General features: G+C 43.8%; 1 protein-coding gene across 2 annotated transcripts in view; it reads left to right on the top strand.

The window, feature by feature from the left end:
- The window catches only part of DRD4 (dopamine receptor D4), a 63760-nt gene that overhangs the window by 8175 nt on the left and 35340 nt on the right, over nucleotides 1-20245 (top strand). The window contains exon 1 of one of the 2 annotated variants that reach the window (XM_030216383.1): nucleotides 4376-4475. The exons of the other annotated variant lie outside the window; for it this stretch is intronic. The gene's annotated coding sequence lies outside the window, so the exon portion shown is untranslated. Of the gene's footprint in view, nucleotides 1-4375; nucleotides 4476-20245 lie in introns of those variants that run through there. 2 annotated transcript variants of the gene reach the window in all.

The following is a 20245-nucleotide window of genomic DNA, read 5'->3' as shown; positions in this document are numbered from 1 at the left end:
TCCATTTTGGGACACTCTCACGCCAGTAGCAAGAAGTAAAATTTTGAACTCTTGAAGAAAGGTGGGGGGGAGGGAGGGGGGGATAGGGATAGAGGGTTGGAGGGGGGGGGGGGGGGGATAGTTCTGTTCAAAAATGTTATAAAAACTCAGACAGGCTGCATATCAAGTTGTATTGTATCTAATGTGTTTAAAGTTATTGATCTGTCTGAATGAATAAAAAGCATGAAACAAAAAAAAAAAAAGGGAATTCCATATGCCCAAATAATATATCACCTGAGAATGAAGTTTCCTATCTTGCACCATACCTTCTAACAATTAGTAAGACCAAAACTCCCCCTCTCGTTTGATAGCTTACCACCTTCTGGAATAGATGATGACAAGCTTGACGAGCTTTGTGTCACCCCTCTCCAGAGGGGGTGACAAGTGGGGGATGTATAATTATACTACAGCAAGAGGCCCTCACTGGATGCCCACCGGAAGGGTGGAAGGCCAGATTTTAGGACTCAGGCTGTAAAAATACCAGCTAGGTTTAAAAATCTATGACTGGCTGAGCAAGGACTTGCTTTTCCTGCAAGTTAATATGCACTGACTAGGCCTGATAACCTACTAATGGCCTTATAGATGAGTCTTAACAAAATCAGGTACACATTGAATGTAGCACTTATTAAAATGGAGTTTGTCTTTCTATAAGATGAAACTTAGATCATAAGATAATAGAAAAAGAGGAAGTGAAACTGATATGCTAAAAATAAGATGTTCTGGCAGAAGAGAAAACATGTTGACATCTACGGAAGTGTGGAAACTGTAGAAATAGATAGAACGGAAAGGAGTTGGGTACAGATGTACATCTGGCCGGATAGGAAAATATGATCTCAGAAATTGTGAAATATTAGAAAAAAAGGGGTCCAGCCATAGACTTCTATTGAGATCTGTGGGTATAAAAGAAGGGAGAATTTGGCTTAATTTCGGAGTCCTTCCCCAACGCTTCTTCTCGGACAGCGGAGCCCTGTGCTATTGAACCCAGAATCTGTTTGATGTCTGTACTTTGATAACTTGGTAAGAATAAAGTCTTCTTTCTGAAATCTATCTCTGTCTTTATTCCCAATAATTCTTTACCTGTCATTCTAAACTAAAAACTAAGCCACATACAATTAACACACACTCTTTACACTAATTTGTATAGATTTCTAATACCATATATATATACAGTGGGGGAAATAAGTATTTGATCCCTTGCTGATTTTGTAAGTTTGCCCACTGACAAAGACATGAGCAGCCCATAATTGAAGGGTAGGTTATTGGTAACAGTGAGAGATAGCACATCACAAATTAAATCCGGAAAATCACATTGTGGAAAGTATATGAATTTATTTGCATTCTGCAGAGGGAAATAAGTATTTAATCCCTCTGGCAAACAAGACCTAATACTTGGTGGCAAAACCCTTGTTGGCAAGCACAGCGGTCAGACGTCTTCTGTAGTTGATGATGAGGTTTGCACACATGTCAGGAGGAATTTTGGTCCACTCCTCTTTGCAGATCATCTCTAAATCATTAAGAGTTCTGGGCTGTCGCTTGGCAACTCGCAGCTTCAGCTCCCTCCATAAGTTTTCAATGGGATTAAGGTCTGGTGACTGGCTAGGCCACTCCATGACCCTAATGTGCTTCTTCCTGAGCCACTCCTTTGTTGCCTTGGCTGTATGTTTTGGGTCATTGTCGTGCTGGAAGACCCAGCCACGACCCATTTTTAAGGCCCTGGCGGAGGGAAGGAGGTTGTCACTCAGAATTGTACGGTACATGGCCCCATCCATTCTCCCATTGATGCGGTGAAGTAGTCCTGTGCCCTTAGCAGAGAAACACCCCCAAAACATAACATTTCCACCTCCATGCTTGACAGTGGGGACGGTGTTCTTTGGGTCATAGGCAGCATTTCTCTTCCTCCAAACACGGCGAGTTGAGTTCATGCCAAAGAGCTCAATTTTTGTCTCATCTGACCACAGCACCTTCTCCCAATCACTCTCGGCATCATCCAGGTGTTCACTGGCAAACTTCAGACGGGCCGTCACATGTGCCTTCCGGAGCAGGGGGACCTTGCGGGCACTGCAGGATTGCAATCCGTTATGTCGTAATGTGTTACCAATGGTTTTCGTGGTGACAGTGGTCCCAGCTGCCTTGAGATCATTGACAAGTTCCCCCCTTGTAGTTGTAGGCTGATTTCTAACCTTCCTCATGATCAAGGATACCCCACGAGGTGAGATTTTGCGTGGAGCCCCAGATCTTTGTCGATTTTCTTACTATGGCACCAACAGTTGTCTCCTTCTCGCCCAGCGTCTTACTGATGGTTTTGTAGCCCATTCCAGCCTTCTGCAGGTGTATGATCTTGTCCCTGACATCCTTAGACAGCTCCTTGCTCTTGGCCATTTTGTAGAGGTTAGAGTCTGACTGATTCACTGAGTCTGTGGACAGGTGTCTTTCATACAGGTGACCATTGCCGACAGCTGTCTGTCATGCAGGTAACGAGTTGATTTGGAGCATCTACCTGGTCTGTAGGGGCCAGATCTCTTACTGGCTGGTGGGGGATCAAATACTTATTTCCCTCTGCAGAATGCAAATAAATTCATATACTTTCCACAATGTGATTTTCCGGATTTAATTTGTGATGTGCTATCTCTCACTGTTACCAATAACCTACCCTTCAATTATGGGCTGCTCATGTCTTTGTCAGTGGGCAAACTTACAAAATCAGCAAGGGATCAAATACTTATTTCCCCCACTGTATATGAACATAACTGGGCAAAGATATACTTAGATCCTGATACACAGAAGACCATAGTCATGGACATTATCCTAGACTCACGCCTTCTAGTATCTACACAACACAGATATCACTGGGATGGAATATCAAAAAGATTTAAGCAGGCGGCCCAACACATAGTGGTGTCGCATACCCTTTCTACCCGGAAACGTGTATTCCTGGGGCGCAAAGAGGGCCCTTAAAATTTACACAGTGTATATAAGTGAAAACATTCAAGCATTACTATGACAGTCTGACAGGGTGGGAGGATGGGGGTGGGTCGGAGGTATGCATGGGAACATCAAAGCATATCATTGATATTCTAACAGGATGGGTGTGGATAATTGAGGGGTGGGGTGATCAGTTGCACAGTAACCTATGGAACTTTGTAAGTCTAAGTGCTTTGAAAATGAGTCCCACAGCAACATAGTAGATGACGGTAGATAAAGACCTATATAGTCCATCCAGTTATTTGTTGATTTATTAAATATTTATTAACTGCCTTCCTGGAGAAATTCACCCAAGGTGGTGTGTTGCTAGCATACCTCAGGATTAAAGAACTTCCATAAAATATGCGTAATGAAAACTTCAATAATTCAAAATTAAAATGAGTGTGCTCATGTGTCTTGTTATTAATCAAACATTTATGTTTCATCTGTCACATACTTTCTACGCAAATTACAGCAATAACATTTATAAAAATCACATAAAACCTGCAGAGTATCTATGTGTAAATATTTACTTGTATGTAATTCAGGTCAATCCTGTGTGTCTTTCCGGGAATGTGTAATATAATGTGTCTGACATCTCTCCCTGAGTCACTGCCTCTATTTCTCCCACCCCCCTCTCTACCCCTTTTGCCTGTGAAGCCCCTCACTGTCAGCCCGGCTTTGTTAATCATAAGACTGGCTATTTCAGGCAGGTCTACACATATAATGTTACTCAGTCTCTGTACACTGAGGGATACTGAGAAAATGAGGGAGGGGTCTTTGAGAGGGAGGGAGGTGATTTAATGATGGAAAGAAAAAGGGATGGAAGAAGAGGGAAGGCGATGGGTGGAAGGAGGGCTGGGATACCACAACAACCTAGCCACACTCTTTCACTTTCCATTATCTGTGCGAGAGTGAGGGGAAGAGAAAGAGAAGGGGAGAGAGAGACCCCACCCCACTACAAAACAAGTCCTGGAACCAAAAGGACACAGCATCAGCATTCTTTGCTCTCATCTTCTGGACAGCTAAGATTTTTCTCCCCTTTCCTGATTCAAATGTACAGTTTCCCCATGTTGGTTTGAAAAGAGAAAAACATGCTACAGCACGGATGGACTTGGAGTAGCTGAGGGAGCCTGGTCAGAAGGGGCTACCTGGACTGGAGAATAGCTGGTCGTCCAGATTATAACACAAGCAGCGAAGAAAGGAAAGAAGAGAGGAACAATTAAAAACAAGAAAGAGTCAGCACAAAGAGCTGACAACAAAGATGTGAAGGAAGGAAGGAAGATAAACTCAGGGGATGACCCACATGCGCTGGGTATTACAGATTAAGGCTTCTGCCCAAATATAAATCTCATTTGGTGTAACTGAAGGATGCAGTCTGGAAGCTTTTCTGGGCTGGGCATCTTACCCAACCTGCTGAATTCACAGGGACTCTGTATGTCCTTACCTTGCACTGGGGGATTCTGATGGTACAGGTAAGAGTTTGGCTTCTCTATAACTTCTAGGTTTTTACAATCCTTAAGTAGAGGAGTGTGGTAGCCGTGTTAGTCCACTCTTAAGGTTATCAATAGAAATCAAACAAAATAAAACATGGAAAAGAAAATAAGATGATACCTTTTTTATTGGACATAACTTAATACATTTCTTGATTAGCTTTCGAAGGTTGCCCTTCTTCGTCAATCCTTAAGGAAATGCTTCCCTTGCTTTCTTAGTTTTACTCACATTGGTTGAGGGAGAGTGGAAAGTGTTGCTTCTGATAACCTTTCACTTCTCTCTCTCTTTCATGACCAGATTCACCTTAGATTCAGATCAGGGAAGAATTCACTTTCACTCCACTCTGTACAATGCTAGCAAAGCTTTGAACTGTGGGATTTCAGCTTCACCTGCTGAGGTTTCTGTCTCCTACATGGCTTTCTTAGTCTTTTCCCCTACTTTGCCAGTCTTCCCGCATTTACTTTCTCCCTCTGTCTCCAACCTGTCTTCCATCTTTCTTTCTTTCTTTCTTTCTCCTACTTTGCTTTACCTCTCTTGTTCCTCTCTTTCTTTTGATTTCTCTCTCTTTCCTCGCACTCTTTATGCCTAACTGCCATCAATGGGGTGTGAGGATTTACACCAGCTTTTGGCAGGCATAAGGGTTCATGCCCAAAGTTAGGTGCGAGAAGCGTGCCAATCTAGTATCCTGTAAAGGGAGTTCTATGCGGAGTGCCCTTGGCAGAACGCTAGCTTAGCATCGATGATAACGGTGGACACCATTAACTGAATCTGCATTTAGGTGCCAAATGCCCGCTGCTGACCTGGCGTGAGTGGGCGCATCTAAATGTAGTTTAGTTTTATTGTCCATTTAATATACCAGCTTTTATAAAATCAGAGCAATTTACAAACAAATTAAAAAAAAAAACTAAAGGAATTCCAACTAATAAGAAAAGAGAAAATAGAAGTAGTCGGGAAACGAAATAGAATAGAGAGCAAGCAAAGAACGCAGAGCCAACCAGTCAGCCAAACCGGGCTGCCGAAACATAGGGCTCTATGAAAAAGCTCTGGTGACTAGGTAGGTCTTCAGGGCAATTTTAAAATGCTAGTAGGATTGTTCAGCGTGGAGCGGAAAGGGTAGGGAATCCCATAAAGATGGGCTCAGTGAAAAGAAGGCAGAATGGCATGTAGTATGTGATAGAGCAGGAATGGAAAGATGGTTACCTGTAGCAGACTGGAGGTTATGGATAGACCTACAAGGGATTATAAGAACATAAGCATTGCCATACTGGGACAGACTGAAGGTCCATCAAGCCCAGTATCCTGTTTCCAACAGTGGCCAATCCAGGTCACAAGTACCTGGCAGAAAAACAAAGAATAGCAACATTCCATGTAGAACGCCAAAGAGTAGCAAGATTCTAGAATTCTAAAGAATAACAAGATTCCATGCAGAATTTCAAAGTGTATAGCAACATTCCATTTAGAACCCTAAAGAGTAGCAAGATTCCATTCAGAATCCTAAGTACATAAGTGTTGCCATACTGGGACAGACCGAAGGTCCATCAAGCCCAGCATCCTGTTTCCAACAGTGGCCAATCCAGGTCACAAGTACCTGGCAAGATCCCAAAACAATACATTTTATGCTGCTTATCCTAGAAATAAGCAGTGGATTTCCCCAAGTCCATCTTAATAATGGCTTATGGACTTTTCTTTTAGGAAATTAGCCAAACCTTTTTTAAACCCTACTAAGCTAACTGCTTTTATCACATTCTCTGGCAATGAATTCCAGAGTTGAATTACTCGTTGAGTGAATAAATATTTTTTCCGATTCATTTTAAGTTTACTACTTAAGAGCTTCATTAAGAGCCCCCTAGTCCTACTATTTTTGGAAAGAGTAAACATTCCTATTAGAGCAGCAAGCAGGTCCCAAGAATAGGCTAGTGAACAGTGCAGCGGACTGTAGAGAAGGGGACCCAGGCTCATATCCCGCTCTAACGGGTACACCTGTGGTGGAACATGCGAGCCCTCCAAAACACTACCTACATATAGGTGACACCTGAAGGCTTGAGAGCTATTGTAGTGGTGTACAGTGAGGTACAGCAGGTATTTTTCTGCTCCTGGAGGACTCACCAAGGGGGTTTTAATGAGATGTGTACCTGGGACCTTTTCCACTGCACTGCCCCCTAGAGTGTCCCACTGCTCTGCTGGGATGTCTGTGTGGCCAGTCTACTATTAAAGATGAGAGGTTGGCGGGGACATCTGAGAAGAGGACTTTGTGGGTTAACACCCAGATCTTCTACTGGATACGGAAGGTGATTAGGAGCCAGTGATGATGTCGCATTGATGCCATAAAAATATACACTAGAGCACTTTTTCTCTTACTTATCAGCTTGCAACTCCATTAAAAAAAAAAATAGTTTTAACCCACTCTGTTTATATTTATATAGCTATTTTAAAAAGGCCAAGACTAACATTCTAGGTACTGTTTTTCTCTAAAAAGATGGGTGGCTTAGCTCTCTTTAATTTGTTCGTCGCCAAACATCAACACACTTGACTCTAGTGGCAGTCTTGCGGGTACTCACTAGTGTCGCGAGGCTGCGGCTAGAGCTCAGGGTGGCAAGTTTGTGACTGGGAGCCACAATGGCAGCAACGAGTGGGCATCGCTCCTGTCCATAGGATCCCTTAGACCACCAGATGTATTGAAGGAAGGTCCAGGAAGAGCTGGGGGGGGGGGGGGGGGGCTTGGTCAGGACCTTCAAGTTGTCAGGGGTAGGAGGGAGGGGAAAATTGGAGGTACTGAGGGCAGGTCCCAGCTAATATTCAGCCAGGCCTGATATAAGAGGTTCTTGTCATTCTTTAAATGGTTATGTTTTATAGAGTTTATAATACTTCCACTGTTTAATTGCACTGTTGGTACTTGGTACTTACCATAAACCTATAAGTGGTTTCTCAAACCCAGGTTCCCATTCCAGGCTATTTATGTTTAGAACATTCTTCCTAGTTTTCTAAGGATGGCTCCAAACTATCTGTTTTGTTACATTTGTACCCCGCGCTTTCCCACTCATGGCAGGCTCAATGTGGCTTACATGGGGCAATGGAGGGTTAAGTGACTTGCCCAGAGTCACAAGGAGCTGCCTGTGCCTGGAGTGGGAATCCAACTCAGTTCCTCAGGACCAAAGTCCACCACCCTAACCACTAGGCCACTCCTCCACTGTTGCTACTATTTGAGATTCTACATGGAATGTTGCTATTCCACTAGCAACATTCCATGTAGAAGTCGGCCCTTGCAGATCACCAGTGTGGCCGCACAGGCTTCTGCTTCTATGAGTCTGACGTCAGGACGTGCAGGACGTCAGACTCACAGAAACAGAAGCCTGCGCAGCCTTCTACATGGAATGTTGCTAGTGGAATAGCAACATTCCATGTAGAATCTCCAATAGTAGCAACATTCCATGTAGAATCTCCAATAGTATCTATTTTATTTTTGTTACATTTGTACCCTGCGCTTTCCCACTCATGGCAGGCTCAATGCGGCTTACATGGGGCAATGGAGGGTTGAGTGACTTGCCCAGAGTCACAAGGAGTTGCCGATTGACATCACACTTGCTTGATTTAAAATTACTAATTAGTTTGGAATGTAACTTGTTACTGTAATTATATTGTCCTTCCCCATTATTGTTTGGGCTTATTATTTTTTTTTGTAAGTCAAACAATTTTAGGGATTCTGTGAATAACCAGGTTGTATAAATTGAATAAAGTTTTCAATTTTCTATCCAGCACTGTTTACAATCACCTTTGTTGTAGATTTTTCCTGGGGGGGAAGGGAGGGAGGGAAGGAAATCCCACCCGCTCTTGAAGTGGAGGAACCAGGTACCAAGCGTTCAGGGACTGGCGAAGCCTGCCTTAGGGGAGGGGAGAGGGTCCTGCCAGGACACCCCTTGACCCAAGGACACCCACAAAGGCGTACTAGATTCACTGCAGTCTATATAAACAAATCCAGATCAACTTAAACCAGGTGACTTTCAGCCCTAGTCCAAATTACTTGGAAGTTTAGATATTTCTCCAGACCTGCTCTGAAAAAATATAGCTGAGGTTTAGAAAAATTCAGACCCAGTTCTTCAGAATCTCCAAAGCAGATCCAGGGCCTGGTTACTAAAAATTTGCTTCCAAAGGTTGAGCTAAACAAAAACTAAAAAAAACATCTTCCAGGTTCAACCAATCGTTTGACAAACTTACAGCCTTCCATGGGGTTTGTACCTTGGATCTTCCCACAGAGAAATCAGTGCTAATTGAGGTCTAACTGACCGGGGTGGGGGTGGGGGGCTACATATGCAAAGACATGTGCGAGCTTTGAAGGCTACACAAAACCCTTATTCACAGGAAACCAAAGTGACAACTTATGGGCTGTTGTTTTAAAACCATTCTTCCCGAGGGAAACATTACGCAACTTGATACAATCAATGGTACTAAGCCTTGTAGACTACTGCAACGGAATTTATGCGGGATGCAAAGAACAAATTATAAAAAGAAACTTCAGACCGCTCAAAACACGGCAGCCAGGCTTATATTTTGAAAAACGCGATTCGAAAGTGCCAAACCCCTCCGAGAAAAACTGCACTGGCTCCCAATCAAAGAGAGTGTATTGCTTTCAAAATCTGCACCCTGGTTCATAAAATTATCTACGGTGAAGCCCCGGGATATATGACAGACCTCATAGACCTACCAACCAGAAACACAACAGGATCAACACGAACATACCTAAATCTCCACTACCCAAGCTGCAAAAGACTCAATACAAATCAACCTATGCATCCAGCTTTTCCTACATAAGCACCAAACTATGGAACGCATTACCAAAAGCCGTGAAAACAACTTATGAACACCTAAACTTCCGGAAATCATTAAAAACTAACCTGTTCAAAAAGGCATACCCTACCGACCCAGCTTAAATGCCTGTACCCTGCAACACAACGAAACCAAAGCTCGTAATGGACCTATAATAACTCTTCCTCTCTACGATTTCCTAATGTGTCTGTACACACGAACCTTATTCTACCACAACGTTACCGTATTTGTTCATACCGGAATTGGCGAACGCCTTTACGGTACTATGCAAGCCACATTGAGCCTGCAAATAGGTGGGAAAATGTGGGATACAAATGTAACAAATAAATAAATAAAATGACCCAAAACAATAACGCAATGTATTGCTTCGTTGCTGAAACAATACAAAAAACATAGCATTTTGTTCTGGTGTTTTTGTTTGTGTGTGCTAAATGTTTTAGTACATGCTAAAACTGAAATGAAAATGACAAGAAACAAAGGGGGTGATATGGAGGTGTTAAAGCCATAGACAACCATGGGCTGAATTAGACTCAAATATTTAATTCCGGGCCACGCCTAAGCACCATAGTAACATAGTACATGACGGCAGAAAAAGACCTGCACGGTCCATCCAGTCTGCCCAACAAGACAAACTCACATGTGTATACCTCACCTTGATTTGCACCCGCCTTCTTCAGGGCACAGACCGCACAAGTCTGCCCAGCAGTATCTCCCGCCTCCCAACCACCAGTCCCGCCTCCCATCTCCGGCTCTGGCACAGACCGTATAAGTCTGCCCTCCACTATCCTCGCCTCCCAACTACCAACCTCTCTTCCCCCACCTGCTCCGCCACCCAATTTTGGCTAAGCTTCTGAGGATCCATTCCTACTGCACAGGATTCCTTTATGCACATCCCACGCATGTTTGAATTCCGTTACCGTTTTCATCTCCACCACCTCCCGCGGGAGGGCATTCCAAGCATCCACCACCCTCTCCGTGAAAAAATACTTCCTGACATCTTTTTTGAGTCTGCCCCCCTTCAATCTCATTTCATGTCCTCTCGTTCTACCGCCTTCCCATCTCCGGAAAAGATTTCTTTGCGGATTAATACCTTTCAAGTATTTGAACGTCTGTATCATATCACCCCTGTTCCTCCTTTCCTCCAGGGTATACATGTTCAGGTCAGCAAGTCTCTGCTCATACGTCTTGGAACGCAAATCCCATACCATTCTCGTAGCTTTTCTTTGCACCGCTTCCATTTTTTTAACATCCTTCGCAAGGTACGGCCTCCAAAACTGAACACAATACTCCAGGTGGAGCCTCACCTGGAGCATTGAAAATCCAAGTCAGAAGTTATGCAGGTGCCAGTCGATATTCACTGCCGGTACCTATATACATAACTTTGGAAGGGCAGCTGGAAACAACACTTAAGAGCTGTGGTGTAATCCTCTATTGAAAAAGAGCTCAGTGGACCAGGGCAAGCTTGAAAACTACTGATCAGTCTCTAACATTCCTTTCCTGGCAAAACATACAAAACATCAAAAAAACAGTACCAGGAGCCTTCAAAGTAGGGACACGGTTCCTTTAATCATACGTATTTGTAAAACAATCCTCGAAAAGACCCGACTTGGGCCGTGTTTCGGCGCTCAGCGCCTGCGTCAGGCCTCTTCGTACAAAGTCAAGTAGAAAGATGCTCTCCTTCAGTTATGGAGTCCGAAAAGGAGAGCATGTTTCTACTTGGCTTTTTGCGAAGACCCCTGACGCAGGTGCTGAGTGCCGAATCACGGCCCAAGTCGGGTCTTTTTGAGGATTGTTTTACAAATACACATGATTAAGAGGGAAATGGGACTTGATATACCACCTTTCGGAGGTTTTTCCAACTACATTCAAAGCGGTTTACATATATTCAGGTACTTATTTTGTACCAGGGGCAATGGAGGGTTAAGTGACTTGCCCAGAGTCACAAGGAGCTGCAGTGGGAATAGAACTCGGTTCCCCAGGATCAAAGTCCATTGCACTAACCACTAGGCTACTCCTCCACTCATTCCACCAATAAGAGCCAACCTCATCAGTGATGTCACAATGGCTTGATTGCCCGATACTTGGCTCACATCTGATATTGTGATGTCATAAGGGAAAGAGGGAAAGGGAAATAGGACTTGATATACCGCCTTTCTGAGGTTTTTGCAACTACATTCAAAGCGGTTTACATATATTCAGGTACTTATTTTGTACCAGGGGCAATGGAGGGTTAAGTGACTTGCCCAGAGTCACAAGGAGCTGCAGTGGGAATAGAACTCGGTTCCCCAGGATCAAAGTCCACTGCACTAACCACTCCTCCACTCCTCCCTACTTTGAAGGCTCCTGGTACTGGTTTTTTTTTTTTTTTTTTGCTATTTGGACTTTTGTTTGTACTTTTTCCCTCTCTTTGCTGTAAAACGTACAAAACAGACTGTCTGCACTCAAGTCAATGACTGGCTAATTGAAAGTAATTGGCTAGACCCATGTCAATGCCCCTGCTTGATGATCTGCACAGAAATCGTGACAGGGGATCTGCCTCAATGCTAGTGTTGCCCGATTTGTTGGCAGCCTTCACCACCGTGGATCATAATATCACGCTTACAAGACTGGCAGAAACAGGTATCAGTAGCACAGTATTTACTTGGATCAAATCCTATTTGTCAGATAGACAACAATCAGTTCTCGAATACTCCCGTTCTGTAGATAAATCTCTCCTATCTGTCCCTTTCTCCTCTACTGCTAATTCAAGGCTCCGTTCCTTTCATCTCGCTGCACCCCACGCCTGGAATAGACTTCCCGAGCCTATACGACTAGCCTCGTCTGTGGCCGTTTTCAAGTCCAGACTCAAAACCCACCTCTTTACCGCTGCTTTTGACTCCTAACTCACTTGCCCTGGCCTTTATCCTCACCTCTTTATTCCCTTACCCTTAATTGTTCTGTCTGTTTACCTGTCTTATCTAGATTGTGAGCTCTTTGAGCAGCGACTGTCTTTTGTGCATGGTGTACAGCGCTGCATATGCCTTGTAGCACTATAGAAATGATAAGTAGTGTTACAAGAAATGATTTATCTTGGGGAAAAGAGCTCTAGAGCACTCGCTACTGTTTATAATTTAAGAGCAGGTGCTGTATTTATAAGTTTTAGGATATTAATTTCTCCACCAATCACCAAAGGTGATAATTGCAATAAATTAAATAAATTAAGTATATATAAAAGATACCATATACTCAGAACACAAAGAGACCGTATTTTTAGCTTCAAAAAGGTTTATTTAATATACAATTGCACACGAGAGGTAGGTTTTTAAAAGGATCTTAGAACAGAGAATTTGTGCATAAAATAGAACAAAGTAGCAGGTAGGTTAACTTACAAGTCCTTGTTACAAGCATGCTGTGGTCCAGCTGATTGATGAGCACATGTTCAGGAGCAAGGCATCAGCGGACCCCAAAGAGAGCAGCAGGTCCCAAGAGGAGGCAGGTACACGCAAGGGACATAAGATTTCTTGATGAAATCAAAGACAGCTTCATGGAACAGCTAGTTCAGGAGCCGACAAGAGAAGGAAAAATACTAGACTTAGTCCTTAGTGGTGCTCATGATCTAGTGCAGGGGGTAACGATACGAGGGCCGCTTGATAACAGTGATCATAATATGATCGGTTTTGATATTGGCATTGAAGGAAGTGAAACTAGGAAATCAAGTACGCTAGCGTTTAACTATAGAAAAGGTGATTACGACAAAATGAGAAAAATGGTGAAAAAAAGACTGAAAGGAGCAGCTCGCAGAGTAAAAAACTTGCATCAGGCGTGGATGCTGTTTAAAAACACCATCCTGGAGGTTCAGGACAAATATATTCCACGTATTAGAAAAAAGGGAAAAAAGACTAAACGTCAGCCGGCGTGGCTAAACAGTAAGATAAAGGAAATCATTAGAGCCAAAAAACAATCCTTCAGAAAGTGGAGAAGAGAACCAACTGAAAGTAACAGGATAGATCATAAGGAATGCCAAGCCAAATGCAAAGCGGAGATAAGGAGGGCAAAAAAGGACTTTGAGAAGAAATTAGCGTTGGAAGCAAAAATACATAGTAAAAATTTTTTAGATACATTAAAAGCAGGAAACCGGCCAAAGAGTCGGTTGGGCCGCTGGACGAAAATGGTGTTAAAGGGGCGATCAAGGAGGACAAAGCCGTAGCGGAGAAATTAAATGAATTCTTTGCTTCGGTCTTTACCGAGGAGGATTTGGGGGGGGACACCGGTGCCGGAAAGAATATTTGAAGCGGGGGAGTCGGAGAAACTAAACAAATTCTCTGTAACCTTGGAGGATGTAATGGGTCAGTTCAGCAAGCTGAAGAGTAGTAAATCACCGGGACCTGATGGTATTCATCCCAGAGTATTAATAGAACTAAAAAATGAACTTGCGGAGCTACTGTTAGAAATATGCAATCTGTCCCTAAAATCGAGTGTAATACCGGAAGACTGGAGGGTAGCCAATGTTACTCCGATTTTTAAGAAGGGTTCCAGAGGAGATCCGGGAAATTATAGACCGGTGAGTCTGACGTCGGTGCCGGGCAAGATGGTGGAGGCTATTATTAAGAATAAAATTGCAGAGCATATACAAAAACATAGACTGATGAGACAAAGTCAGCACGGATTTAGTGAAGGGAAGTCTTGCCTCACCAATCTAATGCATTTTTTTGAGGGGGTAAGCAAACATGTGGACAATGGGGAGCCGGTTGATATTGTATATCTGGATTTTCAGAAGGCGTTTGACAAAGTGCCGCACGAAAGACTCCTGAAGAAATTGCAGAGTCATGGAATCGGAGGTAGGGTACTATTATGGATTAAGAACTGGTTGAAAGATAGGAAGCAGAGAGTAGGATTGCGTGGCCAGTATTCTCAGTGGAGGAGGGTAGTTAGTGGGGTCCCGCAGGGGTCTGTGCTGGGTCCGTTGCTTTTTAATGTATTTATAAATGACCTAGAGATGGGAATAACTAGTGAGGTAATTAAATTCGCCGATGACACAAAATTATTCAGGGTCGTCAAGTCGCAGGAGGAATGTGAACGATTACAGGAGGACCTTGCGAGACTGGGAGAATGGGCGTGCAAGTGGCAGATGAAGTTCAATGTTGACAAGTGCAAAGTGATGCATGTGGGTAAGAGGAACCCGAATTATAGCTACGTCTTGCAAGGTTCCACGTTAGGAGTTACGGATCAAGAAAGGGATCTGGGTGTCGTCGTCGATGATACGCTGAAACCTTCTGCTCAGTGTGCTGCTGCGGCTAGGAAAGCGAATAGAATGTTGGGTGTTATTAGGAAGGGTATGGAGTCCAGGTGTGCGGATGTTATAATGCCGTTGTATCGCTCCATGGTGCGACCGCACCTGGAGTATTGTGTTCAGTACTGGTCTCCGTATCTCAAAAAAGATATAGTAGAATTGGAAAAGGTACAGCGAAGGGCGACGAAAATGATAGTGGGGATGGGACGACTTTCCTATGAAGAGAGGCTGAGAAGGCTAGGGCTTTTCAGCTTGGAGAAGAGACGGCTGAGGGGAGATATGATAGAAGTGTATAAAATAATGAGTGGAATGGATCGGGTGGATGTGAAGCGACTGTTCACGCTATCCAAAAATACTAGGACTAGAGGGCATGAGTTGAAGCTACAGTGTGGTAAATTTAAAACGAATCGGAGAAAATTTTTCTTCACCCAACGTGTAATTAGACTCTGGAATTTGTTGCCGGAGAACGTGGTACGGACGGTTAGCTTGACGGAGTTTAAAAAGGGGTTAGATAGATTCCTAAAGGACAAGTCCATAGACCGCTATTAAATGGACTTGGAAAAATTCCGCATTTTTAGGTATAACTTGTCTGGAATGTTTTTACGTTTAGGGAGCGTGCCAGGTGCCCTTGACCTGGATTGGCCACTGTCGGTGACAGGATGCTGGGCTAGATGGACCTTTGGTCTTTCCCAGTATGGCACTACTTATGTACTTATGTAGGTTCCAAGAGAGCGAGCTGGGCTGTTTCCAGGCCTTTTATAATGTTAGCAGAGAAGCATGGTGTGTGCATGTCCTGGATATTTTGCAAGGCATTATGGTTAATGTAGTTTGTTCACATGACCACATTATAAGTCCTTCTTTCTGCAGATGTCTGAAAGCTGATGGGAGGGGCAGGTATACCTTTGACTAGCAAATGTCCTGTTTCTTTGTCTTCAATGGCTTCTCCAGACTTTCTGTCTCTTGGGTCTTTGGTTTTCAGAGATGTCCTGATGAGCGTCCAGGTACCCACCTTAGTCAAGCTTTTGTTCAGTCTTTTTAGGTGGGAGGGCAGAGAGAGTTATATATCTCTCTTTTGTCTTTGTTAAGTGTTTGTAATTGACTATCCCTGCTATCAGAAGTTCCCAGAAAAAGGGATAGGGAGAGAGGGGCTTGAAATGAAACTATTTTCTCTGCTGCAGTGTCAAATATATAAAAGCTGCACAAATATATTGGTGTATACAGTATATAATCCAGCAAAATATAATAAACTGATACCATTACAGTAGTAGTAGTTCTGTTCAGCAACAATACATCATTACCTTGGGCACCGAACTGTGGGGTGCCACAGGGATCCATACTCTCCCATTTTATTTAATATCTACCTGAAGCCTCTGGCTGAGCTGCTTTGGTCAATGAAGACAAAATTCTACATCTATGCTGTTGATGTGAAACTACTCATGCCCATTGAACCAGATCTACCCACAGCTCTGAGTAATATGACCGCCTGCCTAACCACAACTCAGGAACGGATGAACAACAAACTTTGTCTGAACCCAACTAAAACAGAGATTCTTTGGGTAGCAAACACAAGTGGACAAATGCCCAGCTTCAAAATACCTTTTGGGAAGTATGAACTCCCCCCTAAAACCACAGGTGAGGAATCTTGGGATACTGCTAGACTCGTCGCTCACTCTGATCCCGCAAATTCAAACAACCTTCAAAAATTGCCTCTATCACCTACGGCAGCTGCAAAATCTCTCTGCATAAGACAAGACTGACCACAATGGTCCGTGCCGTGATAACATCATGACTAGACTACTGTAATGCCATGTACACTGGCCAAACCGAAAAGAGTTTGTACCAGCTCCAGCTAATTCAGAATGCTGCAGCACGACTGGTAGAAAGCTGCAAGTGGTGTGACCACATCACACCCTTCCGGCGAAAGCTACACTGGCTACCAGTAGCTTACAGGGCTAAATTTAAAACTCTGTTTGATTTTCAAGATCCTGAGACAAAATGGGCCAGAGTTCTTAAAGAATAAATTAGCCTCTAAGGTCCTCTCAAGGATCATCACTGTCTGTACCCTCGTCAAAAGAAATTGTACGATGTGATACCCACCAGCGAGCCTTCTCAGGAGTAGCCCCCGCACTCTAGAATTTACTCCCAGACTGCCTCCAATTCAGGAAGCAGGTGAAGCCTGGCTCTTCTCCCAAGCCTTTAATACATAGGGTGACTGACTATGCACACATTTGCACCTGGACTAGCTTGCTAGACACACTGTAACTTAAATCAGTTCCTTATCTCTTGTTTAACTATACAAAAAACTTGCCTTGAGTTTAACTAACCATCTAATTATCTCGACTGACTCTGTACCATGCATCTTGTTCCCATCATATATCTGCTCTTGGGCCCTCAGCTTTATGGTAAGCCATATTGGAGAAAATCTTTAGCATCATATCTATGTTAGTTGAATGTTCTAATGCTTATTAGGTGTATAATTAGTATTATGCTAGCATTGTATTATATCTCTGGTATTTGAATTCCAGTGCTGTTAAATGTGTATATTTTTTATATTGTTTCACAGTAGTTCTATTAGGTTTCAATTTACTGTTTTCAAGTTTACCTCATTTATTGTACTTATGTTTACTCTTGGTTATTTTACTATTGTTATGCTGTTAACAAAATTGTAAGTTTTATGTTAAACTGTACCTGCCATACACTGCCTTGGCTGAATCTTTTCATAAATGTGGTTAATAAATCACAATAAACAAATAAATAAACTGGGCATAGTTAGGGCTGTGTTTTATGCGGTTCTATCTGTCTGGTTAACAGGGGCATAGCCAGACTTCGGCGGGAGGGGGGGTCCAGAGCCCGAGGTGAGGGGGCACATTTTAGCCCCCCCCCCCCCGGTGCCGACAACCCCCCAACCTCCGCCACCACCAATTTGCCCCCCCCTGCCGACCACCCTCTCGACCCCTCTCCCGCCGCCACCGTCACCTACCTTTGCTGACGGGGGTTGGGGTCCCCCGCCAGCAAAGGTAGGCGGTGGAGGGTTGGCGGCGGGAGGGGGGGTCGAGAGGGTCATCAGCAGGGGGGTCCAGGGCCAAATCTAGGGGGCCCAGGCCCCCGTGGCCCCACATAGCTACGCCACTGCTGGTTAAGCATGCAGGGCACATGGTACTGAATACCGCGGTTGCCCACATATCTTTCAGTTCCACCATGACTCCACCCCCTGAACTGCTCTGGCACTGGCCGGATGACGCCATGGAGTTCACTGGATTTTCAGCAGCACCGTGTGATTAAATGGTGCTGAAAAACCGGAGGCAGCCCATTCAGTGCGCAGTAAGCAGGAGGGACTCTCTCCTGCCCACTTAAACCACATTGACTATTGACCTCAAGAAAACTCCAAAAAAAATAGAAACCAAAATGAGAAATGAAATGAACAGTAGAGTTTCCACATGCACCTCCATTTCCTTATGATTCTTGTGCTGTTATTAAAAGCCTGGACAGATCCAGTCCCTTAGAAAACTACTTTGCAAAGTGGCAGGATGCCCAAGAGAACAATAAAATAAAACATTAAAAAAAATAAATTTGAAAGTCTTTCAATGAATTTCATTAGCTCCCTTTCTCTTTTTTCATTCAGGCTTTTTTTTTTTTAAATCAGGAAAGTCGTCATGGAGACTGCATGGAAATGACTTCAGCCATCTGCTGTCATTTTCATATCGATTTTTTTTCAGGTGGTGTGCACTCCCCCATACAGAGTACCAGCACCTTGTTACTGCCTGCCAAAAATGCCCTGAGGCCCCCTAAAATTATTTACATGAGGTAGAAGCAAACTTCCCATCGTTATGTCGCTTCTTGCTTGCCCCAGAAAAGCCCACACTGCACAGGAGAAGGAAAGTTGGTGATGTGAAGCCAGCTACAAGCTCACGGCTTCTCCTCATCCCATTGCACACTTGACACTACCTGGTCAATATTCAGCATGCAGTCATCAGTGGGGTTTCTGTTTGAACACTGTGTACCACCAGCAAAATTAAGCACTTGGCTTGAATATCAAATCAAAACTTTCTCCAAGGACCTAACTTAACTAAACAAAACAACCCAAATATAAACAGTAAGGAAACAGGACCTTATGATGTCAATGATAGATGACAGTGACTAGCAGATGTGTTTTTCACATTATTTAAGTCACGTGTGAGTTCTGAGCACTTCACATTTTTATATATGGGAAGGGAAGAGGAAATGGGACTTGATATACCGCCTTTCTGTGGTTTTTACAACTACATTCAAAGCGGTTTACACAATATATTGTGATAAAGTCACCTCCAGGATAGTTGGGGTAAGGCAGTTTCAGTCTGAAATACAAGTCCCAGAAGGCATTGCAGGCAAGGAGCCAGAGGGGGAGATGAAGAACCCGGACTGGACTCCTAGCTGCAATCAGGGAAGACATGGGTGTAAGCTGGCAGGTTGTGTAGAGTGGCTGCCACTAGGCGGAAAGAGGAAACCCTGTGTGCAGGAGCTCATCATTGGTCTCATTAGTCTAATGCTTAACTCAGCTGGTTTGGGTGTGAGGAAGCTAATGGAAGGAGAATGATTGGTTGTGGTAGTTGAAGCCAGGGATTGATTAGGCAGGTGGGAAGGAGTCCTAGAAGTTCAGTTCAGGAGAGAGAAGCAGAAGGAGAGAAGCAGTTGCAGGCTGAAAACCCTTGGGCAGAGAGGTCCCTAAAGTATTTGCAGGCTGAAATTCCTTGGGTGAGAGGAAGTCCCAAAAGTATTGAATTCCCTGTGAAGCTGATGCAGGGGAAAACCCTTGGGTAGAAAGAGTCCCTAAAATATTGAACTCTCCTGAAGGTAAAGAGGACAGAAGGTAGAAACTGCTGCTGGGTGACTGAACTGTGATGATGAACTGAAAGAACTGTTTGTCTTGGGAATTGAATTACTGTTTATTGTGCACTGGATAAAGAGCCCAGACTGGAGCCTGTAAGCCTGTATTGAATCCTGGTATGTGCTATGCTGCTGTTGGAACTGTGTACTAGAAACCTGCATGGAATAAAAGTCCTTAAGATTGAAGTTACTGGTGGACATCTATTTCTTTATTGTACTGGGAGCCTGTGGTTGGAGGAGATTGTTCTATCCTTGGCTGCACAAGAGAGGTACTTGGTTACAATATACAGGTACTTATTTGTGCCTGGGGCAATGGAGGGTTAAATGACTTGCCCAGAGTCTGAAGGAGCTGCAGTGGGAATCAAACCCAGTTCCCCAGGATCAAAGTCCCCAGGGTTTTCAGCCAGCTTCTCTCCCTCTAGGACATCTCCTAGGTTATGCTTCAGGTCTCCATTTCTTCTCCCTGGGGATTACAATTGTAGCAGAAGCCTTGCTTTCATTCTCTTTGAGCTTAATATTCGTATATTTATATATCATAAGACTCCTGAAGAAGGCGTCTGTAGCACCGAAACACGGCTGTGTTGAGTCGAGTGTATATTTAAATAAAGAGATTATTCCTAACCTACGTCGCCTACTAGTGTTATTCAAGAGCCTACTCCTCCTACTCCCCCTTTCCTCAGACCGTAAGCCACATTGAGCCTGCAAATGTTGGAATAGAACAGGGCAGGATTAAGGCATAGGCAAACTAGGCATGTGCCTAGGGGTCCAGTGTTTAGGAGGGTCCCTTTTAGATGTCCT

Source organism: Microcaecilia unicolor, chromosome 10 (genome assembly GCF_901765095.1).
Source record: "Microcaecilia unicolor chromosome 10, aMicUni1.1, whole genome shotgun sequence".
NCBI lineage: Eukaryota > Metazoa > Chordata > Amphibia > Gymnophiona > Siphonopidae > Microcaecilia > Microcaecilia unicolor.
The sequence above is the reverse complement of the archived record's forward strand: the minus strand, read 5'-3'. Positions and strand labels throughout refer to the sequence as shown.